Source organism: Mustela putorius, unplaced genomic scaffold, assembly GCF_011764305.1.
Source record: "Mustela putorius furo isolate JIRA1106 unplaced genomic scaffold, ASM1176430v1.1 tig00000219_pilon_pilon_pilon, whole genome shotgun sequence".
NCBI lineage: Eukaryota > Metazoa > Chordata > Mammalia > Carnivora > Mustelidae > Mustela > Mustela putorius.
In genome coordinates this window covers 24,995-30,994 of record NW_025421318.1, presented here as the reverse complement: position 1 = coordinate 30,994, position 6,000 = coordinate 24,995, and positions in this window count along the sequence as shown.

Genomic DNA, 6,000 nt, shown 5'->3' with positions numbered 1-6,000 from the left:
TGGACTAGGTGATCTCTAGGACTTTGATATAGTTATTCCTGGTTCTAAAGTTCTGAGAAAATGCTAAGTGATCACCTTTCCAACTGCACGCATGCCTTATCAGTGCAGTGGGACCTTTCCTTCACTGCCATGGTGGTTTGTCATCATTTGTGGCAGGATGAGATTTCTGTTCCTATAGGGAACACAGGGTCATCCCACACACCCCACAGCTCCGCGATCATGGGGACACAGGCTGCTGATGTCCTTGGTTAAAGTGAATGGCTGCACTTGCCAGTGTTTCTCCATAAGTCATTGTGAATTCAACAGCTGCTCTGGATAATTAGGTACCTGCCTGTTGTAACCACAGAGCGCAGATGGATCAGACCTGCTCACATACACATCTCTGGAGCTTTGACACCTCTCCTGACAACATGCAACTTCTTAGATGAGCTCTGTCACAACTCATGGGCATGGAGCACCCACCACTGCCAGGCAAGGGTGCTCTCCCTTAAGCAAGGAACTTGGTAGTGGTTTTCATGTTCATCTCACTTAATCCTGACATCCTTGTGACAGTCTTTTTTTTTTTTTTTTTTTTTTTGGAAGATCTTCTTGAGAGACAGAGAGAGAGAAAATGCAAGTCGGGGACGGGGGACAAGGGTGGCAGCGGGAGAGCCAGGAGCAGACTCCTGGCTGGGCTGAGCAGGGAGCCTGATGCAGGGCTTGATCCCAGGATCCTGAGATGATCACCTGAGCCAAAGGCAGAGGCTTAACAGACAGAGCCACCTAGGTGTCCCTGCATTACAACAATCTTAAAAGATTGCCAGTGCCTTTTGACAAATGAGAACCCTGTGACTTGGGATGTTAAATAACTTACCCCAAATCACACACCATTGGGTGGCAGAATGAGATTTCAGGCTTAGGCTTTTTGGTCCCTCACTAGGTTATGATGCCAAAAAGCACAGGCCTCCTTCCCCACCTTTGGAGCTCAGGGAAAGCTAGGCTACCAAGGCCCACTGTGCAAGCTCAGTTCAATTCATAGCTCTCCCTTTGACTAGCTGTGTGACCTTGGACATGTTACCTAACCTTTCTGTTCTTGTTTTCTCTCATGCAAAACAAGGCTAATAACAGTACTCACATTATGGTGTGATTGTGAGGATTAAATGAGTTAATATGTATAAACTGCCTAGAAGAGCCCCGGACACATAAGGCCCTAAATATTAACTAATATTTATTAACTGAAGTTCTCTGCCCATTTCCTCCGAGCTCCCCCTCTTCTGCTGCAGGAGGCCAATTTTTCTAGGGTGAGAATGCAAGAGAAACATTTTGTTCTTTAGTACAATCAACTTTCAAGGGAGCTGTGGCCTAGTTAATCACAGACCCTTTGTTTTTTGAATGCAGGATTTTTAAACGGTTTTGTGGTGAATTTTCTTTCTCACTTGTGTTTAGTTTTCATAATTAAAAAAAAAAAAAGGAAAATTATCTGGCTTTTCTTCATTCTTGCCAGCAGAAGATTGGGCTTGGTAACTGCCAGGCGGACTTTCTTTTCTTGGGTCTAACTTTTCTTTTTCCTTTCCTTTCCTTCCCTTCTCCCTCTTTCTTTCAAACCTCCATTTAAAAAAACCCCAGTGGCTCATTTTCAGCCTCTTCTGCATATGATCTGCCCCTGTTTAAGGCCTACCCAACAGTCAGTCATCTCTTCTGGTCCCAGACTCTGAGTTCCTGAGGACAAGGCCAACGTTAGCTTGTCTCTGGAAGCTCCTTGCCTGGACAGTAACCCACACATGGTGGATAATCGAGGAATGCTTGTGGAATGAATCCATGAATGATGGTGCACATTCAGGGCACCCCACACCTACTTCTGCTGAGGGGGCACGAGCCGTGCTGGTCTGGAGTAGAGACCGGTTCTGTGCTCGCTTGCTTGGCATCTCGTTTTCTGCCCGAAGCAAGAATTTTGATGAAGAGAGAAAACCAGTAACACCCAGTCTTACGGCTTCCGCAGCTCATTGCCAGTAAGCTACGAAAGAACCCTTGTGGGTTACTCCAGGAAACATGCCCACTTATTCTTGACCCCGGGGTGGATTTTTGGCCAGGTGGGCTCTCCAGCCGTCTCTCCCCAGTCCTTGACCCCTGGTCTAGTGTCGCCACATGACTCACATGGCTGGTGCATTACATTCTGTCCTGTTACATCAGCGTGACTCATTTTTTTCTTGAAAGATGTTGCTCGCCTTAAGCAAGTACAAACTGGCTTGGGTCTAGAGGGGCCCCATTCTGGATTAAGCTAATGATGTTCCAATCTTATTTATATTACCTTTTCATGGGTGCTTATTGAGTTTAGGTTTTCTCTGAGGAAGGAATGGCTAAACTGTCTGAAAGGAACATTCTGTTTGCCAAATAGGAATTCCATGGCCATAACTTATCTTAGCAAGAGCCATATATTTGTGATGCCACGAGCCAGATCTTCGTGCTATGTAATTTTATTGGCATTCTCCACGGTCCCAGCAGTAACTTAAGGCTGACCTTCTGTTTCTGTCCATGATGATACCCCTTAGCCTCCTCTCTGAGCTTGGATGTTGGCTGAACACTGTAGGGTAAAGGTTTAAAAGCTGGAGGAAGGCCCCACCCAGATGTGAAAAACTCAGAATGTGTTTTTAGAATAAGATAGCAGAAATTCCCGAATTGCTACAGATTGAGTTCACGGAGACCATTTGGACGCCTTGGTTTATACTGAGGATACCAATCAGTAGGAGTTTGGAACCCTATATCAGGGGCTCAGGGATCCACACTGTGGATCCATGTGTACCCGATTAAGAACCTCAGAGCTCTCAGATGCTCATTGGGTAGATAAGGACACTGAGGGGAGTGGACTTGCTCAAAGTCACCTGGTCAATGAGTGTCCGAGCCAGAACGGGCAGCCAATTCTTGTAACTCCTAGGTCCTTTCTACTAAACCCTGCCCTCCCCTTGGAACCCAGCACCTTCCTGCGCCTGCCTGTGGCTCCATCCCCAGGAATCGCTGCAGGATATCGAGATGAGATCAAAACAGTCCGCATCTGGCGCATGTTTTATTCAGGAGCCCTTCCCCTCAGTTCCATTCAGGATTAGGTTCTTCTTGGCTGGAAAAGGCCACGCCTGTCAGGATCCCTCCCTTCTCATTAGTCATCGCCTTGACCTCTCTCCCTTTCCCAGGCCCCTGGTCCTCAGGGCCATCCACATCGATCTGTGTGAGCTGCTGAGTCCAGCTGACTTCAGGGCTGGTCACGAGCCCAGGATGTGTCCACACAGAGGAAAAAGAGGACTCGGCTGGGTGAGGAGTGGGGATGGGAACACAGTGGGAACTGGGAAGAGGGCTCCAGCCCACCCAAACAGAAGCAAGCTGCACGGAGGTAGAGCAGGGTAGCTGTGCCCAGGTCACGTGATGGAAGCAGCCAGACTCTGGGCTCACCTTTCCCAGCTGAGCTTCCAGGCCACGTGACTGGACACCTGGGCTTAAATAGCCAGCTGTGATGCTCTAGCACCTGTGAATGGTAGATGGCCTCAGCTGGAGCATGGAGCCCAGGAAGACCGGGTCCTGGAGGTGAAATAAGAGATGTCAGGCATGAGGTCTGGGTCTCTGGCCAGCCTCGAGGGAGGGCAGGCCCAAGCCTCAGCAAGTCCACTCTGCTCCCTGAGCCAAGGGGAGACTCCACCACTGCTCTGATCATTGGGGTGGGATTTCTCACCCCCATCCAGAGTTTTAAGCCATAGAAACCAACAGAGGTCAGTCATAGAGTTTTTTTTTTTTTTTTTAAAGAGAGGACTCCAACATTAAAAAAAAAAGTTTCATTTTAGAAATAAAGCTAAGCCTAAAAAGCTGTACAGGCTCAGAATAAACTATTTCTCTGAAATTGATTGTTCTAGTTAGGGGTTTCCTTTCTTCCTTCCTTCTTTTCTTCCTTTCTTCCTTTCTTTGAAGTTTGGTGCTGATTGTGCTAGGTATTTTATGATCATTCTCACAAATTCAAGAAAAAAATGCCAGTGATGCTCACAAAAATGTCATTTCACTGAGAAGACTTCAGATCAGAGAAGGGCAAGTGATTCCCCAAGTTAGAAAGAGGCAGAGCAGGGCCTTTACCAAAACGACTGAGATAGCTCTTTTCTGGACTCGGAGGTGCCCCTCAGCCTGCCACCTGCTGTTTGCCGTGACTGCTTTTAGAAGGAAGAAGGGTAAATAAATAAAGCATTAGTATATGGGGTCAGAATTGTCTCACACCCCATCATTTTGATGTGGTTTTATGTCATTTATTCTTTCCAACTGAACTGTTGTATCCCTATTTTTCTTTTTCTTTTAAAAGATTTTATTTATTTATCTGACAGAGAGACGCAGCAAGAGAGGTAACACAGGCAGGGGGAGTGGGAAAGGGAGAAGTAGGCTTCCCGCCGAGCAGGGATCCCAATGTGGAGCTCCATCCCAGGATGCTGGGATCACAACCTGAGCCGATGACAGATGCCCAACAACTGAGCCAACCCAGGCACCCCTTATAGAAATTCCTTAAGAAACTCAGGAGATGATTTATCCAAGATCATCACCTCTGTCTCTAGTAGCAAGAGGCAGAGCATAGACTCAGATCTCACCATTAGCTTGCGGCTCTACTTCTCTCTCCATTATGTTAGATTGTTCTTCCCTGTGACAAGCACTCTGGAGCAAATTGTGGAAATTAGCCCCCAAGAGACCCTCTTCCCAGGTTCAAACACTTTGCAACATGGCTTTACTGTTCTCCTATCAGGAGACGGGACTTCTCTCCCCACCCACTGACTGCAGTTGGCCTCGGGACCTGCTTATATTTTTAAAATCAAGTGTCTGTCAAATATATTTGACTGTGCCACTTTCTAGCACATCTGTTTTATCTTATGGAATAGAGCATTCCTTGGGTTCTTGTCCAGCACATTCTATTCTAGGTGAGAAGACAAAGCCATGCATGGCTTCTCCTTTGGAAGGTCTTTCACACCTTAATTTGTGAATCATTAAACAGACATTAACAGAATATATTTATTCATACAGCATTTTAAAATATACATGAACTGCCTCCCATAGTGGCAAGCCTTGAGGGATACGTGATGGCGAATGAGGCATGGCTCTTGTGTTGGAGGTCCCAACCATCCAGTGAGGAGACCAAGGCCACCCGTGGAGATAAAGCGGCTGAACACGCAGAACCTGAAGCCTAGAAGAGAGATCCTGTCTGGGCCCTCCCTGGGGAGGTGTGAGCAAAGAGTTGGGAGCGGTGGGACAACATGTAGGGTGGGAAGGAGACTGGGTCAAAGATGCAATGCCAGGAAGCAAACACACGAAAGGGAGAAGAGTCCACGGGAGAGGAAGGAAGCAGAGTCAGAAAGCAGAAGGAAGCGTCCTCTCCCTCCGAACCAGTGTGGGCTCTGAGCAACATGGTGAGGCACTGAATGACCTCTCTGGGCAGGGAGGAAGGGGAGGCCTGGTGGTGTATTTGTGTGGGGCAGGGGAGGGGGAGGAGGTGGTGGCGGTGAATGAGTAGTTGGGAGGAAACTTTTGTTCACAAAGTATAAACAAATGTGTAAATTGTTTGGGAATATGACTCTAGAAGCAAATGGTCTGGTGTTTCAGAGCATGAACCATAAAATCAGGCAGATCTGGGTTGAATCCTGATTCTGCTACACGACAGACTTTCCTTTGAGCCTTACCCTCCTCTACCCTTCTTTCATTAATTGGCAAGTTTATTTTTTATTCTAAATTTTTAGATTTTGTTTATTTGTTAGAGAGAGAGGCAGACAGAGGGAGATGCAGGCTCCCTGCTGAGCAGGGACCCGGATGCAGGACTCGATCCCACAATCCTGGGATCATGACTTAAGCCAAAGGCAGACACTTAACTCATTGAGCCACCCAAGCATACCAGAAGTTTTTTTTTTTTTTTTTTTTTTTTTTTTTTTTTTAAGATTTATTTATTCATTTGAGAGAGAGGGAGGGAGAGAGAGAATGCAAGCAAGCACAGGAACTGGGGGGAAGGGCAGAGGG